The 20254-nt window shown below is 45.4% G+C and overlaps 1 long non-coding RNA gene across 2 annotated transcripts in view; it reads right to left on the reverse strand.

Moving 5' to 3' along the window:
- Positions 1–6727, reverse strand: part of LOC306643872 — a 29304-nt gene extending 22577 nt beyond the window's left edge. Inside the window, exon 1 of one of the 2 annotated variants that reach the window (XR_013759094.1) lies at positions 6695–6727. This is a non-coding gene — a long non-coding RNA (uncharacterized lncRNA). Of the gene's footprint in view, positions 1–5674; positions 6397–6694 lie in introns of those variants that run through there. The other variant, XR_013759095.1, reaches the window with a different exon arrangement.
- Positions 6728–20254: the final 13527 nt, after the last annotated feature.

A 20254-nucleotide genomic window follows, 5' to 3' on the forward strand; every position in this document is an offset into this window, starting at 1 on the left:
AAGCAGGAAGGAAAAGGGAAAGGGAAAAAAAAGAAAGAAGAAATGAAGACAGGCTTCAAGACATTTGGGACAGCACTGAACAACAAATGATCACATTTTTTAGAGTGACTGAAGGTAAAGAAAAGGAGAAATACATAAACTATTCAATAAAATAATAGCTGAGAGGCTGGGGTTGTGGCTCAGTGGTAGAGCACTCACCTAGCACGTGTGAGGCACTGGGCACGATCCTCAGCACCACATTAAATAAATAAATAAATAAATAAATAAATAAATAATATGAAATAGAGGTATTGTATCCACCTATAGCTAAAAATATTTTTTAAAAAATAAGTAATAGTGGAAATTTTCCCTGATCTTGGGGAAAAAATGAATATTCAGGTACAGGAGGCCTATAGACCTCAAATAGACATGACCAGAAAAGATCCTCACCACGACATAGTATAGTCAAACTGTGAAAAGTACAAGACAAGAAGAATTTTGAAAATTGTCAGGGAAAAGTACCAGGACATATTTAAGGATACACCCATTAGATTAACAGCAGATTTCTAAACCGAAATCCTGACATCAGGAGCAAATGACATGACATATGTAAGTCATATTCATTAAGAAAATAACTGCCAACCAAGAACACTACACCCAGCAAAGACATCCATCAGAAATGAAGGAGAAATAAAGACCTTCCAGGGCACACAAAAACTCAGGGGATGCATCATCACCATATCAGACTCACCAGAGATGCTTATGGAAGTCCTATAAACAGAAGTGAAAGAAAAATAACCACCATCGTCAAAACATAAACCCACTAGAAAAGCAGATATAAAAAAAAGAAACAGAAAAGAATCACATCCTATCAATATAGCAAAACACCAAAACACAAAGATGGACAAGAGAGGAAGAAAAACCAAGAGAACAAAGAGAAGTACATTAACAAAAATAATAGGTCTTTTCCTGTCGATTACAACCTTTAAAGGAAAGCAGACTAAATTCTCCAACTGAAAGACACAGACTGACTGAACAGATAGGAAAACAAGACCCAAGGATATGCTGCCTACAAGAATCTCTCTTCACCAGTAAAGACACTGAAAAATGCTGAAAGCTTCCGATGCCTGAAAATACTCCCCTGGCAGGGTGGGGAACAGACATTAAGTAGGTAGTAAGATAAAGAGGTCCAGAGTTTACAAGCGATTCTGGAATAGAATTATTTGTATAAGTCCCCATCATCTGTGTATAAAGTGTAGTGAACTTTTGTCTTTCTTTTGGGCTCTCCCATAACTGAGCTTCCTTTCATGTTTGGAGAATCCTTTTCTTATGGGGCAAAACCCATCTCCTGTGGTAGAAGATAAAAGACCATCTTTTGGGGGTGACCCACAACAATCTCAATCTAGGGCTGTATCTCAGAATCTCTGTGATCCCATAAGCCTCTGGTTTGGTCTGTCATGAGTTATTCTGGGTGTCATTCAGGGAAAAGTCCTTCCATCTTGTAGCTAAGTAAACTGAGGCTCAAGGATCAAAAAGAGAAAACATTATGTTGTTGGCTAAGGAGAACAAGCTGTTCTGGGACAGGTCACCCTGATGACACAACTGAGCCCACACTCCTGCTCTCACTACCCACACAGGAGATCAGGAACCTTGCGGAGGTCCAGGGCCCTCACTGCCCCTCACAGGCCCTGCCATGCACTCACCCTTGGCAGCCAGAGCAAGTACCTGGTGAATTTGGAGTTGTCTAACTAGGATGAGAAAGCTGAGTTTATTTTCTGGTTCTGAATAATCAAGATTGTTCATCCCCAAAGCTGTAAATATATTACCCAAAATAGCAAGGAGTTGAAAGAAAACCAACTCATCAGCAGATTTAAAACAAAGTTCCCTTTTTACCCCATTAACAATAGGATTTCTTCTTAATCTACATTTTGCTTCAGTATGAACTTCACTTCATTTTGCTTATCCAGATGAACATAATAAAACAGGCCCAGGTGAGGCACAGTTACTGATAAATGAAGCAAAACAGAAGCAATTTGGGCCCTGAGAGGTTTTGCTTGAATAGTACATCAGCAATGTCCAACAGAACTTTCTGTCTTGTAGAAAATGTTCCTGTGCTCTAATTTAGTTGTTCCTAGCAACACATGGCTATTGAGCCCTTGAAATGTGGCCAGCACAACCGAAGAATAGAATGTTCAGAGTTAATTAATGCAAATTTAAGTTTAAATAGCCACAGGTTGTTAGTGACTACTGCTCTGGACAGGACACAAGATATTGGTGACAGGTGGCCCTCTCTACTGTGGCCCCATCTTCTTCCCAAACAAGAAGACCAAAGTTAATCTACACTTCCCAAAGTTAACGAGGTGGAGCTTGCTTGGGGAAAGGGAACAAGGGACAGAATTCACCCTCTCCCTGTACCGTGGGTGGGTTTATTAATTGTCTACCTGATTGCTTTTGCAAAGGGTCTACCTCTCTGAACCCAGAACTAGGAGCTCTGAATTCAAAGCCATTTATTAGGCTTAAATTTATGTGGTGTGAAATCTGTTAGATCATTGGCTCATCAGTAGGTTGTCTAGAAAAAAGACCCAGCTACAAAGGGTTTTCAGGTGAGGGTCAGCAGTGTAATCAGAAACAGACCGAGCCTGGCCTCCAGCAAAAGTGTATGCTTTCAGTGAATTTTGAGTTTGCGAAGTGGCCTTTTGAAGACCTTACCATTGGTAACATTTCCTGTCTTATTAATAAAAAAGAAAAGTAATTATTTTTCACTATTGTTCAACTTAAAAACTGAAAAGTAGAAGCCCCTACTGGTTCACGTTTGAAAACACAGAGTACCTGAGACTGCCAGGCTGGGAGGAAGCCATCCAACCTCCCAGACAGGGTTGGGATGCAATGAGAAGGTTGGAATACAGTTGGAACTGGCGCAATAGGACTGGCCAGCCAACCACAGCTGTCAGAGGCACACTGATATTTACTGCAGTTCACAGGAGGACGTCCTCGGTCTTGGTTTGGGGATCCGTTCATTCACGAACCCTGGGCCATGCAGGCCCTGAGCTGTTTCCAGGGAAACAAAGATGGAGAGGTAGCTGCTGGCCTTGGGGATTCACAGTTCCACGGGAACCCGGGGAGAACCTGCAGGGGCCTCAGCCGAGAGCAGTGTTCCCCAAACTCACTTGATGGTAAAGATCATCGGAGGTGCATTTTGAAAAGCAGATTTCTCAGTCCTTTTCCCCAAATATTCTGTTTTCATGGGTTTGTGGTAGGGTTTGAGAATATGTGATTTTATACAGTGTTCTTAGAACATTCTTATTAAAAGGCAACTTGGGGAACTCGACATAATGAATACATGCTCTCTCCACCAGAGCTCCCCGTCATTGCCCCAAGTGCTTCAGCAAGACCCCGACCCTTACTCACATCACTAAGCCCAGCTCGCCTCAGCCGCCCCCAAGTACTCTTGGCAGGCTTCTTGCACTGTCCTACACCTGGACAGCTGGAACAGGCCCGCGCCCTCCTTCCTCTCTCCAGTCTGCATCTTCCCTCTGCGATCTGTGTGTGGAGTTGTCCTGTGATTTTCTAAAACACGAAGTTTTCCTACTTGACACCACTTGCCGCTCACACTTCCTGAGAACCGCGCCTCCCTGGCCTTTGGTGGTGGATCTGGCCCTGCTCTTCCCCCAACTCACACCCTCACCACCAACGCGCCAGCCCCAGGAAGCCTTTCCCGGTCTTGCCAGATCACATCATCTGTCTGCCTGCTTCTGCCAAAGTGAGGCAGAGAGAAGGGGACGCGTGACTTGAGATTACAGACAGCAAATGGTCCAGGAGGCGAGTATAGGGTATGGAGACTGTCCAGTGAGACACGACCTGGGAAAGGAAATGGTGATCTCCAAGAGCGAAAGTCAGGCTGTGGAGTTTGGTTGTTTTGTGGAAATGGGGAAGAAATCTGATTAAGAAGAGTTTCCCCTAGAGGAAGGGGGAATAAGACAGCCCCAGGAGAGTTGTCCTGGTTATTGTCTGATTATTATTGGTTTTTTTGTTTTTTGTTTTTTTTTTTTTACTTTGTGTGTTGGAAAATGTCAAAAATGTCCCAAAGTAGACAAAATAACTTAAGGAAACTTCATCAATATTGCTTTGTCAAGAATCAGTTGAATCTGAAGCCTTCTACTCATTCATGGGGGACAAAGGGAAGCTCAGAGTCGAATGAGCTCCAGTGCCCAGGAGCAGCCCTTTCCCGCCAGGTCACATCACCCCGACTCCCACCCTCTTCCAGCTCGGGTTCTATTCGGGCATCACTGCCCTTGGACAAGGGAGCAGCAAGCCTGGACATGGCCACCGCCCGGGGCACCTGGGCAAGCTGGCAAGAATGACTTGGGCACATTTTCCTCCCATCTGATCACTTAATGCAAAGTGGGAAAAGAGTTACGCGCGGAAGGCACAGAAACTGTGGCCTTGGGGGCTGGACCTACTGGGGAGAGGGAAAGAGCCAAAGTTGCCTGAAGACCGTGGGCAGCTGGTCAGGGCTGGCAGGGGAGCAGAGCAAAGAGACCAGCAGGGGTGTCTTGGGGAGGGGTCACGTGAGAAGCCAAGTCACTTGAGCCAGCACAAGACAGAGGACAGGCAGGGAGGGCACAGCTGGGGGCAGCAATACGAAGATGAACCCTCAGGCCTTCCTTGGCGACTGTGCTGGGGGCAGCCGGCACCGGCAACCTCTACTGCCATAAACCTCTGGAGTCAAGCCCCTGACCCCCCGCGGCAACTCCATTAATGCTAACCACCTGGCACCTGCCATTTGGTGGCCTGACGCTGGCCAGGCCTCCTCAGGCACCTTTCATGTGACATTCCTCCCTCCTCGACTTGTAGGGTTACTGCCTGCGGTGCTGGGAGATGAGAAGCAGGCCTCAGGGTGAGGAGGGGTTGTGGGGACGCCCCAGGTTCCCTGCAGGCAGAACCAGCAGCTCCGGTTCCCACAGAGATTCTGGGGCAATGACAGGAGGTGTTAGGTCCACAGAGGGACCCAGGGTTGATCTGGGCAGTGGCCTCAATGGAAGTCAGAAAAGGCTGCAATATCGGGCTGCCACATCTGTAGCCACAGGCCTGTCACCAGAGAGCCAGGTGAAATGTCTCTGCCAGCACCACCTTCTACCCATGCCTTGCAGAGAGACCAGGACCAGCACTGGGGAGCTGTCAGCTGCCAGGGGATGGTCCCCTTTTGAGGATGCTCCTCACCTCTGCAGAACATAAGTATGTAACTATTTGGTCCCCAGTCTCTCCAAACAGCCAGGGGACCCGAAGTATGAGGTGTTACTACCTAAGCTCTTACTACAGGAGAAACAGAATTGTTCAGTGGTTTAGAGTTATAAGCATAAATCTCAGAGCAGGCAGAGAAGAGGGCGTGGAAGTCATGCAGAGCCAAGTTCAAGTCCTGCCGCTGGCCAAGATCTCAGCTTAACATGGAACTCCGTAATTTCTCCAAGGATAAAGATAATAATACCTATCTTGCTAAGGGTTATGAAGTTTAAATGAAACAATGGTCACAAAGACATTCTGCAGAGGGGTCAACTGGGAAGGGGGCTAGCATTCTACATCAACTGCTTGAATAGTTTCACGAATATCTGTTTAACCTGCCAATGATAGCAGGAGGCAATTATTTCCATCCCCGTATGATTAATGGAAAAGCTACTAGAGTAAATGCCTGTCTCACCTCACACAGCCAGGAAGTTGCTCAAAGTCTTGAATCAGGGTTCAGCTTACTTCACACCACTCCGCAGTGTGCAGCTGGATCCTGCAGAGACCCCAATCCAGGGCTGGGCCACAGAAGAATCCCAAGAGCGGAGATGAGGCCTACAAAGCCACAGTGCACCTGGGTTCCCAGGGTGTGCCAACTGCGCTCCCTCTCCTCCACAGGGCCACAGAGGTGCAGAGGGTGGTTACAGGATGGCAGGGGGAACCTCTGAGCTCGCTGGTCATTTGGAACTGTTTTCCTTTGAGGGGTGATTTAAATTTCTCCCTGCTGGCTGTTTGATCTCTGGCCTGAGCACTGAGTGCATTAGTGAGCCCACCCCACGGGGCTCCCATGACCTGTCCGTGGCTAGCTCAGCCTGACAGCCTGGAAGTTGGCATGGGTCTGTCCTGCCACGGCACTGAGCAAGCAAGAGGCAGAGCTGGGAGGAGGATGGACGTCCATCAGTATTATTTCCAGGGAGGCAGGGTGGAGGGGCGGGAAGAGTAAGATCTTTGAGTCAGAGACACCACAGTTCCAATCCCAGGACCAGAATTTATCAATTGCAAGACTCTGGGACGTTTTGTATGACTGCTCTGAGCCTCCATTTCCTTATTTGTAAACTGGAAGCAGTACAGTCTCCCCTGAAAAGATTTTGGGGGTAATAAAGATAGAGAATAGGTTCAGAGCCTTGATTTAGAAAAGGTGTTCCATAAAAGCACCTATGAATCACTTCACACAGGAAAACAGGTTCAGCCACAATAACCCCATCTTTAAATATCAGCCTGTGCTTCGAGTTTGCAGTGTTTCCAGGAAATGGGGTTGCAACCCAAGAATCCCACTGAGAACCATTTGCAGTGGGGAGGCCAGGAGGCAAAAGCTGACTTTCCTTCTAGCTCTACCTCTCATCTGCTGTGCAAATTGACCATCTGAGCATGACCAGGTGGTAGCAGGAAGGTGGACAGGAAGGGCAGAAGAGGACTGAGATAAAGCTTCACGGACCTCAGGCTGGACAGTCTCCCCATCTGAAGCAGCAACTCATGGCTGAGCACAGAAAGCTGGGACATCCAACCTTGAAGGGCTGAGGGCTTGTCGGGACCTGGTGAGAGTCCTTCATTATCACTATCTATTTAATACCTAAATAAGTAATTAAAGGAACAGAGCTGGCATGGTGGCATTGTCTGTTGTCCCAGCACTGGGAGGCTGAGGCAGGATTGCTTGAGCCCAAGACTTCAAGGCTATCCTAGGCAACATCTAAAAACAGAAAAAAAGAGGGCTGGGGTTGTAACTCAGTGGTAGAGCGCTTGCCTCTCACATGTGAGGCACTGGGTTCGATCCTCAGCACCACGTAAAAATAAAGGTATTGTGTCCATCTAAAACTAAAAAAAGAAAGAAAAAAGAAAACTACAGAAGCAGAGGACTTCACGGAGAAAGTCAGACAGTTGGCAGGGACACCCATGGAAATTTATTATATTTCAAAAAGGAAACAAAGGCAAAGACATTCAGAACTGGCAAAGCAGAAACTTCAAGCCATGCCAACTCTCACTGGGCTACAGCACTGGGTGGGACCAGGGGAACAGCCTGCCCATCTGGTGGACAGAGGCCCTCCCACAGCAGGGGGCGTTCGCTCCTACCTGCCACCTCCTTGGCTGCGTGCACTTGTCCAGGAGCAACATGCATGAGTGTACTTCAGTCCTGATTGCAAGTCCCTGCTCATTGGTTCTCAGCCCAGCGTGTGTCCAGACCCGAGTCTGCCCTTTGTTCTCTGGGGACCAGGGCTGGTGGGTCCCGATAAGCCCTCGGCCCAGCTTTCGGTGCTCAACCATGAGTTGCTCATGTCTCTGCACCCACCTCCATGTGGCAAGTGCTTGCAGTGGATAAAGTGAAAAAAGACCCAGCCCCATCCTCAAGCACAGGCAGCGAGATGCAAGGACAGCGCTTGGTCAGTGAGCAGGTAACAGAAGGAATGTGCAACTGAGCCGGCAGAGACAGAGTTAAACTATAGAGGAAGAAAGCTATGGCAAGAAAGCACGAGGAGAGGAGAGAGAACGCATGAGAGAAGGGAATCCAGCCCACATGGGAATGAGAAGATGACCCAGGCTCCAAGGACTGGGTGGGCAGAGGAAGCCAGGGGGAGCCTGGAACCTCTGGCAGCCCTGACCTCTCTTCCTGCAGGAGAAGTTGCCAGGTGTAGCTGTGCCGCAGGGTGTCCTGCTACGCAACAGCCTCAAACTGCTGGCATCTCCTAGGGAAGATGAGGAGTTAGCCTAAAAATAAGATGGTCAGAAATCAGGGCACAGGGGAGCCAGGCTTCTTCGTGAATTGAAAACTAAACATTGGGGAAAAGGAGAGGAATCGGAGCCCTGGAGACCCGGGTGCACTAGAACCAGCAAGAGGATCATCAGTCAGCTGAGCCAAGATTTGCACTGAAATCTCCTGCTCTCCAAGAGCAGGAGAGCCTAACACCAGGGAGAGGTGGCTGAGCTTCTGAGACTTGGCAGCTGCCTAAACTGCCCAAGGCTGTATTAATGGAAGTCAAATATCCAGACCCTAGTTTGAGCATTGGGCTGATCTTGGGTTCCATCTTTTATCATTTTGAACATATTCAGATCAAAGTGACCAGGAGGATGAAGGCCTTGAAGAAGAGTTGGAGAAACCCAGTAGGAAATATTTCAGAATGAATTCATGTGGTATGGAAAGCCTCTTTGGTCTGGAGGAGCAGTGGGAAGTGACTGGAATCCATGGCATGAGAACCGTCGCAGCTTGAGATCCAGCCTTGCACGGGGTGAGGGGCCACCTTTGGAAACCTGCAACCTGGATGAGTTCACACCAGCTGGGTTGCTGATGAGGGTGTGCTTCATGGGACAGAGGGTTAAGTCCCTCTCCTGCTGCCTGCATCTTTGAGATTTCAAGGTTATATGAAATCTCTCACTAGTGAAACCAACTGGTTCCTACGAGTGCCGTGCCTGTCCAAATGCTTCTGCATATCAGCTGCCAGAGTCTCCCTTGTGACAATATAGACTGTGCACATTCATTAGACCAAGGTGTGGAGCCTCCGATTCCCACCAGAGGTGATGTCACTGTGGAAACAGGAGCGTGGTGGCCCACACCTTTCCAGGTCACTGAGCTGTGCTGCAGCAGGAAAAAGTGTTTCCTGGCCCTGGTCTCCACTCAGGGGGCCCCTGCCGGGTATCCTGTCTCTGGTCTTCCAGGGCATCCTGTGGGGGTCCCTGGGGCCCCTGCAGCCTCGTAGGGGGCTGCCTTGGCAGAGTGCTGGTGCTAGCCACAGAAAGGACAGCCCTTGGTCAGTTGCTGGCTTAGCCAACCATCACCTGGCACAGTGGCTAGCACACAATAGGTTTGTTTTTAATGCCAGTTTTATTGAGATATAACATATATACCATAAAATTCATCTGTGTCAATGTACACTTCGGAGGGTTTTAGTGAATTCACAGATATATGTGATCATCACTACTGTCAATTTTAGACAATTTGATCATAATGGTTCTTTTGAGATTTTTATTTTAGTTTGTTAGACTTTCACTCCTAGAACTTTATTTTAGCCACTTTTGAGTGTACAATTCGGTGGCATTGAGTATGTTAAGATGTTTTACAGCCATGAACACTATCCATCTCAAGAACTTTTTCATCTTCTCAAGCAAAAACTCTTAATCATTAGGTCTAACCCCCATGCTGTCCTCTCCCCAGAGACTGGTTATCTCTGCTCTACTTTCTGCCTATGATTTGACTGCTCTAGGTATCTCTAATAAGTGGAGACAGATTTTATTTGTCCTTTTGTAAATCTGGTGTATTTCACTTAGCACAGTGTCCTCAAGGTTCATCCACATTTTAACACATGTCAGAATCCCCTTCCTTTTACAGCTGAATAGTATTCCATTCTATGTGTGGGCCACATTTTGCTTATCCATTAATCTGGTGGTGCACATTTGGGTTGCTTCCACCTTTTGGCTGTTCTGAATATTGCTGCTACGCACACAGGTGGGCCAGCATGTTTGAGTTCTGCTTTCAATGTGTTTAGCTGCATACCCAGCAGTGGAACTGCTGAACAGATGTAGCCTTGAGAAAAGTAACCACTGGGCAACTAAATGAATAGGTGCTGAGCAGGGGCCAGACAGCGTAGGGCCTTGAGTACTACATTTCAGCTGGACACCGCAGCCTCTTAAATAAGGAGTGCCATATGTCCCACTCTATCTTATAAAAAGACTCTAGAGCTAAATGCATAAAGGCCAAAGCCCAAGATGAGGAAATAATACAAATAAATTTCTAGTTGTGCCAGACCTCTGCTTTGAAAACTCCTCCCCAGCACCTGCCATGACCCTGCTGAGCTCTGCGCTCAAAATAAAGTTGAAAAAGGAGGTGAAGTGTCCTTGCTGACAGTCCAGTGCTGAGGGACCACCACTGTGCTTGAAAAGGCAGACAAACTTTACCTTTCCTGTCTCTTGTGCCTTTGTGGAGTTCAAACAACTCACGATTTTCAACCTCACACCCTGCACCACTTTCCAGGACAGAATCATCATTGATTCAATCAAAAATGATGTGTCAAGTGCCTATAGTATGCCAGGTGTTGGCCAAACATGGCTGCCCTGGCAAATAACAGCTGAATCTAGGTAGGTGAGCCCCAGCCACACGACAAGAGACTGAGAGGGACCCCACAGTGGGATGCTGGCAGGTGGCCCCAGTTAGCAAAAGAGCATAACCTTTGCCATCGGAGAAACCAGGGCTCAGATCACAACTTGCCACTCACCAGTTGTGGTTGATGGACAGTTATCTAACATTTTTGAACCTTATCATTTTCATTAGTGATGTCCATACCAATACCTTCCATACCTACCAAGACTTATCCAGAGTGGATAGTTATCTCCATACTCTTTTCTTCTTTAAATCCCCTTAGGAAAGCTTTTTCCTTTATCATCCTGCAGTTTCCAGTGAGGTTCCAGCTGTAAGGATGGCAGGAGAATGATCAAGGTCTGACCAATCATGCACCAAATCCCCTAGCCAGAGTGACTGACTGGTCACCACTGAATGTACGATCTGACTATTCCAAATGCCATACTACATCCTGGGTCTTGTGTAAGAGCAGCTGTGTTTTTGCTTGACTGAGACTGAGCTTGGGACTGGGACTGTCTTGGTTCACCATTTGCAACCAAACCTGAAATCAACATAGAGACAAGCAGAGCCAAGGAATGCAGGGAAACTCAGTCCCCAGCCACCAGCTGCACCACTGATTAGGTCCTTTCTGAGGCCACTCGGGGCAGGGTTTCGTGAGCTGGCCTATTTCCCTTTTGCTTAAGCCACTTTGAGTAGAAATTTCTGTCACTGTAATCTGAAGGTCCTGGTCTCTTCCATATTCTCTCCATACCATCTTCATGCATCAGGAATCACTAAGCACTTTTGCAAGGAATTTTTGGTCATGGTTCATGGTCACATAAACTAGTTCACACTCACTTGCTTAAATAAATCAGCATTCTCATCCAAAATATTGACTGCTGCTTACCCTACAAGGCTCAGCAATGTCATCTTATCTATAAGTCCTCCCTGAGCCCAGGCTGGCCCCACCTAGGCCACCAGGTGCTCTGGGTCCTCCGTACTTTTCCACCTCACATTTGTGGCTTGCACTTATACCCTCTCTCTACTTGCCTGTCACCGACCTGTCTGGAGAAAGACTGGGGTGACTGATGAATAAAGTTGGCGAGGAAAGTACCACTGCATAGACACAAAATTCACGTGACCCCCATCGTTAAATAAATGGAGTCCATGCCACAGAGACTCCCAATCGACTCCTTCATGTCCAGTATTCTATTCCGACTGAGACAGAGAACCTCAGCATTCCAGACTCTCCAAAAGCCTACACAGTCTAGCCTCCCTTGCAGAGAGGTGGCCCCAAGCTCTGGCGAATGAGATGCCAATAGAAGTTGTTGCGTCTGACTCCTGGGAAGGCTCCCTGACAGGGAGACAACAGGTAGGGAGTTCCATTTTGGCCCTTCCCCCCTCCATTTTGCTGTCCTTAATGCGAATTTGAGAGCTGGAACTCCAGCAGCAAGTTAAGGTCACGCAGCATTTTTTAGGAAAGACATGAGCTTGAGCCAAGTATGGCAGAGCAGAAAGCTAGAAAGAACCTGGACTGCTCATGACTGGATCAACTTAATTGACTCCATGCTGCCTTCACATTGTTTTTTAATATAAAACACACAACAAATTATTTGTTTGAGCCACCATTGAGTGCACTGCTATATGTAATCAAACCTAATCCTGATATATAACAAATTAATCAATACTCACTGATAATAGTTGTTTCTTTTATTCTAATTAAATTAAAAATTTGAATTCTATGTGCATGTGGGCCAGACACTGTGGTAGCATTCTTTAGGACACATAGCCACTTTACAACAGGTCAAAAAGTAAGTACCATTCATCATTTTTCTCTAAATATTATCTTACTAAATTTATGATATGGACGTTAGAAATTGTTCATCTTACAGTAGAATTAAACTCACATTATTTTCATTCCAGCACCTTCCTGATAATCAAGCCCCTCGGTGGCAGGGGGAGGCTCTGAGGGATGAGGGTTCCTCCTCATCTTCGTGCCACAGAGCCTGGGTGGGTCAAAAGGCCGAGGGAATGGGAGGCTTTACTCCTGCAGAACAGCCCCCGGCCCTGAAATGAATGAGTGGCTTCTTTAACCGACTCCCCCCTGCCCTGCTCACATTCCCCATGATTGGTGAGGCAGAAAATTCACAAGAACAAAGCTCTTGCCCTAAAAAGATCTTCTTTTCAACTTAGGGTCAGTTCCACATTTGAGGCTTCCAGAAGAGTCACCTTTAGATTAAGAAAAGGAAAAAAAGAAGCTGTCGCAACCAAGCCGAGAACCACACACGAACGCGCAGAGCCTGAGGTGGCCGGCACCACACACATGCTCCTCACGGAGACTCAAAAGCAGCCTCCCGGAAGGCAGGGAATCAGAAGGACAAGTCCAAAACCCTGAGTGCTCTTCCTACCAGCGGGAGTCCTGGGGCAACTCCAGGGGACTCCTCTAGTCCACCTGAAAAATGGGCGAACAGCTTGCACTTGCCTTTCTCACAGAAACTTGAGACCAAGCAGGTGGCATCTGTGAAGGCCTGTCTCCTCCCCGGCCCCTGGGACAGGGGCCATGTCTCTCCAATCCCAGCCTCTCAGGACATATCAACATGCACTTGGTTTAGTTAAAGTTAACATGCTTTACATTTTAACTCCTTGTGCAATGTCACAAAGCCATGAAGACATGGAGTTCAGTCCCTGAACCCTGTTCCTAATCTATCAGTGTAGAGACAAGAGGCAGCATCTTGGCCTCTCCAGGATCAGCTGTTCCTGCTGAGGGGGTCCAGCCCTCCCCAGGAATAGTATCCAGTCTCCAGGTCCAGGGTGGGGGACGGGGTGGACACACAGTTTGCACCCTGGGGCCAGGTCAAAGTGATCAAGTTTCTCCGAAGTCAGAAACTTCATCACCCCTGGCTCCGGGGTAATAAACTCAATCTCAGGGCTTGAGCTATAACACGGTTCATTTCTGGGCCAAATCTCTGAAGCTGAAGGGTTTATTTTTAAGGACAAGCAGTTTGCTGTTTTCAGCTTTTCTCATCAGAAATAGTGCGATTCAGCTCGATCTGCATTGGAAGCATAATTTATCATCTCACACAGATGGTTGCTAAGGGGTGGGGGGAGGTTTACTTTTCCTTTTAGTTCAGCAAACATTTCCGGAGCCCCCACGTGTGCCAGGCACAGAGTAAAGCACTGGGATGTGCCGATGAGTGACAGAAGCTCCCAGTCCTTGAGCACTCACTCAGTCCGGGTGGGGAGACAGAGTCACAACCAGAGCCTGGACATCAGACCATCCTGCTTCACAATCTTGGCTCTGCCAGTTGCTATTGGAGTCAACTCATCTCTTTCTAGCTAAAGGTTTGCCAGCTTTATTAATCTCCAAATATCCTTCTTCGGTTCTGCTAATTTTCTTGTACTTGTTTCTGTTCTCTATTAACCTCTACTCAATCTTCCTACTTCCTTCCTTCTGGTGACTTTGGGTTGTCTCTTTTTCCTCCCAGTTCCTTAAGATGGAAGGTTAGTTTACCAAGATCTTTTTTCCTGTTTAATGTAATTATTCACAGCTATAAATTTCCCTCTAAGAGCTGCTTTACCCACATAAGATGTCCCGTTGTTTCCATTTTTGCTCATCTTGAAATATTTTCTAATTTCCCTTGTGGTTTCTACTGTGACTCATTGGTTGCTTAGTAATAGTCTAATTTCCACATATTTGTGAATTTCCCCAAGCACTGTCTGTTATTGATTTCTAATTTCACTCCAACGTGGTTGAAAAATGCAGGTTGTACTTCGTATGATTTTGATCCTTTTAAATATATTGAGGCTTGCTTTATGGATTTATGGTCTATCCTGGAAATGTTTCATTTAAACTTGAGAAGCATGTTCGTTGTAATGCAGTCAGGTATTCCACAGATGACTTCTGGGTACAGTCAGTTTATAGTGTTGTTCAAGTCTTCTGTTTTCTTGTTGCTTTTGACTAGTTGTTCTATAAGTTATTGGAAGTAAGGTATTGAAGTCTACAACTACTATTACTCCATTGTCACCTCACCTCTTTGAGCTTCGGTTTTCTTAAAGGAAAATTATTATTCTGTCTTCTGGAGAAGATAAAGAATGCGAAGCACCAAGCCACAGCCTGCCACACAGTGGGTGTTGCTGCTGTGTTTCAGAGTGGAGTGACAGCGTAAGACAGGCTGGTGAGGAAGATTCCCTCCCGGGAGAGTAAGTGGTTCTGCGTTATCCCAAAGTTGCTTCAGGTGAAAAACAAAAACCCTTTTAAAGAGAAAATCGGCATCCTGAGCCTATCTGCTTCTGCTGCTTGATTTTTAGGAATATGTAGTTAACTTTTAATTTTTTCCTACCCAAAAAATAAACAATAACGAGCTTACAAATCCCATCATAGAAGTATCCTATCACACTGTGTCATCCATCCCTCCTTCCTTCCTTCCTTCCTTGTTCGCTTCCTTTCTTGCAGCTCAGTCTTGGCCATACCTTGTCTAGGCCATACTCTGCCCCAGGTATCAATACTGAAACGAGGCTTGCCCTAAACACCCTACTCACTTAGCAAAAGACAAGCAGGTAAATAAAACACAGAAAGATAAGCACTATAATAAAGAAGGAACAAAGGTTGTGGGGGATGTAGAAGAAGGAGTGGCTTGGTGGGGGACAGAGGAGGTCAAGTTAACAAAAAAGCAAAAGAAGCCAGCTTGAGTTTCATAACCTTCCCTGCCCCTGCCCATTCTCTCAGGTGGGAGGGGCCCAGGGGAGGAAAAGGAGGAAAACAAGAGGATGTTACACAAAGTGAGTCATCCAGCTTCAAATAACTGAGAACTGCAAAGGCAGAAAGTTCTTGACTTGGAAGTTTGCCAACTTTAATGTTGCAAAAAATAACCGTGATGAATTCACATATTTCTGGGCAAGTGTCGGTCCCCATACCACTGAAATCTCAACCGTAGCAAATTGAAGCTTTGGGCCCATATGCTCAAAATCATGCTCAGATTTTGGTCAAGTTTTTCCTGAATAAGCTGCAAGCTGTATTTTCCCATTGAAAGTGGACCTGGTCTCCCATTCTGCACTGGAAGAGACTATGGAATAACACTTCCTGCTCATGGTTAAAAGTCACTAGGAGCCTTTATGTTTGGGGTCTCAGTCTCCTCCGAAGAATTTTCCTTGTCATCAGTTGAGTTGAAAGATTCTCCCCATAATATAAAAAATAAGACAATTAGAAACATTTGTTGTAATGCCTTCTGTGCACAAAGTAGCCCAGAAACCCTTCACTTCAAGTTCTTTTGATCCACCTGGAAATAGGAGTTAAAGAAGAGTCATGGGACAGGTTTTTTGTTTTTTTAGTTTATTTATTTATTTTTTTTTTTTAATTAAAAAGCCGCATTATAAGAGAAGACAAAGACAAATGAGCTGTAAGGTTTTCCTGGAGTCACAGTAGCTGAGCAAAAGAAGCCCATATTCTGGGGCCTGACAGACTAAACCTCTCTGGACTAGAACACCTCACCTGCACACAGTTTTGGATCTCACAGTGAGACAATATAAAACGTCTGGTCTGTGCTAGCGTTCCAAAGCTTGACGTTCTCATGTCCCACAAAGATGGCACCGAAGTGACTCTTAGGGTCCCTTAGGCCAGGTGGAACCCTGACAGGTAAGGGAAGCAGCAGCACAAGCATGAGCAGGAGTTGTGGAGAAGGCCTGGATTCAAATCCTGGCCCCACTGCTTCCCAGCCATGTGCTCTTCAGCAAATCACTACCCTCCTGGCACTTGGACTTCCTCATCTGCAAAACATAAACATTAAAGTGAACTGAACTTGTTTCTGGGATTGCAGTGAGGATCAAGTTAAGACGGGGAAACAGAACAAGACCTAATTCACAGTAGGTGGCGAAGAGATGTTCCCGTTGTTATGACACGTGGAGGGGAGTGAGGCCAGGTTCGCCATGAACTGAGGAATAAGGGAACAAGAATATGAAGACTGGGAACACATTTTAGAGGACCTCAAGTTAGTTTGGATTCAATTAAGGCAATGAAGGCCCACCACAGGTCCTTGAATGGGGGTTGACACAAATTAGTGATAAATTCCAACTGGTAGAAGCTAAATGAGCCCATCACAGGTTTAAGCTATTCCAGAAGAAGCTGTTCTTGAGTGGTGGCTCAAGGCTCCTGCTTCCGCCCTCCAGATAGTATTCTCTGAAGGAAAACAGAAGGCAAAGGAAAAGAGATCATGTCTGCTCATTTTTCCGGTCAGGCATCTCTTCATCTACAACTTCATGAAGTCACTTGCTCAGAAAGGAGATTCTGGAAGACAGTCTCTTGGAGTATCCAATCATTTTGGATTTTCAAGTGTAGCCATGAGTTACTCTCTGAAGTGACTGGGCTCATTGTTCGGGCTGGCTGCCTAGGCCCACACATCCTGCCCTCGCCCCCCACCCATAGGCGGGCAAATCAGTGGGGGCGGGGGCATTCCACGGATCTTCAGTACGCTCTCAAAGGGCCAGCTGTAATTCCTAGGATCAGCTGTACAAGTGACAGGAAGACTGGTGGGTGTCAGTGATTTGTTAACATGATACTCTACCTCATTTCATTCAAATCTGGGCTTTCAGAGACAGGCAGAATCAAAGGAAATGACTGAGAAAAAGCATTCCAGATGTTAATGAGCATGGCAATTTGCATAAGTGCAATTTTCACATGTATGGAAGTTCTTTGTAGAGAAACCCCAATGCTGGGCCCAGGAGAAAGCTGGTGCCTTGGTCCAGTAAGTGCTTTGTGACAGGAGAAACCTCGGGAGCATGGACCAAGTGGGGTCAACTGTGAAAAAATTCTAATGCACATTTTTTGGCCTTCAGGATGCAGAAAAAAGACCACAGCCTCTGACAAATGTCATGGGGAATAATTTCTTTGAATCTGTGATTTGCTTAGATGAGGGGAGAAAAAGAAGTCAGGTAATCCTTAAGTGACCCCAAGTGGTAAAAATACACCAGGACATGTGTAGAGTTCTTTGTGGGTAATCATGGTGTGACAATGGCGCCACCTGGTGCACTCCACTGGGAAATGACAAGCCACAAATCCCTGAGAGTTGGTGTGTGTGGGCCCCACCACAATTGTGTTATCTTGCAGTTACATACGCCCTTGATACTGGGTTGTGAGCCAATAATAGTGGGAAAATATGAAGTTTACAGATAGAAGCACGACAGTCTGTTATTATAACCAATAGAATACCAATATTTTAAGTGAATAGTATCTATGATATGGGTACAATCCACAGTCTCCAAATTGCTAGTCTTTAAGAGTGAAACAAAATATCTCAAACTTTCAGCCTACAAAATTGTCTAAGAACTCTTAGGAGTGAGTGCTCACTAAGTCTGACTGCCCCCAATCCTGTCATTTTTCTAAAATTTAGATAACAGCTCAAGAAAGTCTTCTTGTCTCCTCTTGCCAGTAATAATTCCCCAGGGTACTGGGTCCTATCCAGTTTCCATATCCTCCAACCCCTCTTTGTCTAAACACAGAAATAATTCATACTTATACCCGTTATACCCAAGTCATACTAGATACCTGGTTACTAACATTAGGTATCCAGGGCATCGTGGAAAGGGGAAAAAACTCGCCTCACTAACAGCCTCACTCGCTGTGGTATTCAACTGACCCTGTCCCTACAGAGATGCATCTCTGATTGCCTTAAGTCCTACCTTGGCAGTAGTGAACACTTATCCTTTAATTCAGATTCAATTTAAGGAAACAACCAGAGCCTTTTCTTATGAAGAGAATCAATTACTGAGCTGGGGACAAGGTTGGGCTAAAATACTGGGTGAAAGTGATTTCCACAGTCTATCACTGACTGTCCAAAGCAAAGGCAATGCTTTAATTTTAGTAAAAAAGTGGCCAGGTCTAAAACAGAAGGAAAAAAAGCCAGATTTTTAAGGTCAAATGGGTTTTAGATAATTACAGCATCCTTAAAAGACTTGTCTAAATCTCCAAAGTAACTGTTTAGAAGGGAATTAAACTCATCTAGCAACAAAATTTATTTAAAAATAATATTATCTGAAAATGATATATCAAACGACATTTTTATCAAAGTTTCCCTCTAAAATAACTCCACTGCTTAATGCAAGGGTTCCAGCTTGAGTCTAAAATATATTTAACCCTTAAGTTGCATCAGCCTGGGCATGCAGAGGACACACGATGACCTGCAACAGGACTGAGAAACTGTGCATTTAAAGCAGCTGCTCTCAACCCTGGCAGCACGTTGGCATCACCTAAGGAACCCAAGCCTACTCGAAAGTTAAATAGGAATTGCTGTAGGTGAAGTGCAGACAATTTTTGATTCAGGAACCCTAGGGGACCCTAATGTGCAGCTGGGGTTGAGACTCACCAACCCAAGGAATGAGAACGGAGGTAAGCATCCTGGTACAAAGTCTGTGGACCCAAAAGAGAGAGGATTCTAGTATAGCAAGCACCCATCACTTGTATCCTTTGGAATCATCTTGCCCCAGTCTTAGGGCAAAGGACGCAGTCAGAACAAAAGTTCTAGAGCCATTTCTCCCACTGTTTCTCAAACTGTGGTTCAAGGTCTCTCCTTCTACTACAGTTATTTCAGGAATTTGTTAAAACGCAGATTTCTAGGTCCCACCTTAAACCTAATGACCTCTGCAAGTGGTTTGGCTAAAGAGAAGTCAGTAACCATTGTTGGGATCCAATCCAGGCCTCCCTGACTCTGTTCTTTCAAACTCCCCTCAATACTTTAGATTAGAAAGACTGGAATATCCGTCAGAAAAACTAGAGCAATAGATGAGTTTAATGAAAGGTAATTATTTAAAGCAACAGAATGGAAAACAACAGCAAAAATTTCCCCTCCACTCCTCCCTCAAAAGGAATCTCTATCAATTACTTTGGAGCAGCAAAATAGTATCCCTCCCTTTCCTTCCTGTTCCACTACATTTTTTCCCTTCTAACAAATATTCCTTTTTCCCACTAAATAAAGCCACTTGGAAAAAAATCCCTGGTACGACTTTAGAAACAATCAACATCTATAGGCAAAAAAGTCTAGTAGAAGAGAGCCTGCCCCAGATCCTGTTTACATTTACCTACACATTTCCCTTATTTCACATATCTCAAACTTCAATGAAGTGCATAGTTCCTTTTTAAGTCAGAATAAGGCAAGGAATATGATTAAATGGTTTTGCCCATTTAGAACTGGCTGGGAACCAACCTTTTTAATCTGGGCAGTTCTGAGTCATTATCACATGCATTTCTATCTTAAAAAAAAAAAAAAAAGAAAGAAAGAAAAAGAAAGAAGGCTGCAATCCTATTTAAAACAAGTCTGGGTCCTCATTGTAATGTAATATAATGGAGGGGGTGCCCATAGGGGGCTGGGGGGAGAGTCATGTGGTAAACAGTTCATGTAATATGTGAGACCACCTCTATTTGCCAGTACTGATTCAATGCCATATGAAGAGTCAACTTGAAAACAAACTTCGTAAGTGCAACAAGTTACATTTCAATTTGTAAACTGTACAGAATTCTTCATGTATTGTTAGTGTGTCAATCAACGTAACCCTTTCAGAAAGGAATTAGTATGGACTCTGAAAAATGTTATGATACCATTCTGACTGTTTAATAATCTGATTTCTAGGACTCTAAGAAACAATTCACTGCAATACTCTGTGTGTCACAAGTTTAAAGTAAGGAGTGTAAATACTATAAAATATGGAATGAGTGGCTATCGACTGAATGTTTTGTTGAACACTTAATGCTGAACAATGCAAATTATTTTCACCATCTTCATAAAGAAACCAAAGCTTAGCTGACCAACAATCTTACCTTCTGTCAGACTGCTACTGTGGGTTAGAGCCAGATTCAAAGGCAGGCTGCTATCCTGAAAATCCTTTTCAATTCACCTCAATGCTCATGAGTGTAATGAGTACAAAGCACAGCAGTCAATGGATCATGCAGCCATTACAAGAAATACTTAT

This window comes from Sciurus vulgaris (genome assembly GCF_902686455.1).
Source record: "Sciurus vulgaris genome assembly, chromosome: 14".
Classification (NCBI taxonomy): domain Eukaryota; kingdom Metazoa; phylum Chordata; class Mammalia; order Rodentia; family Sciuridae; genus Sciurus; species Sciurus vulgaris.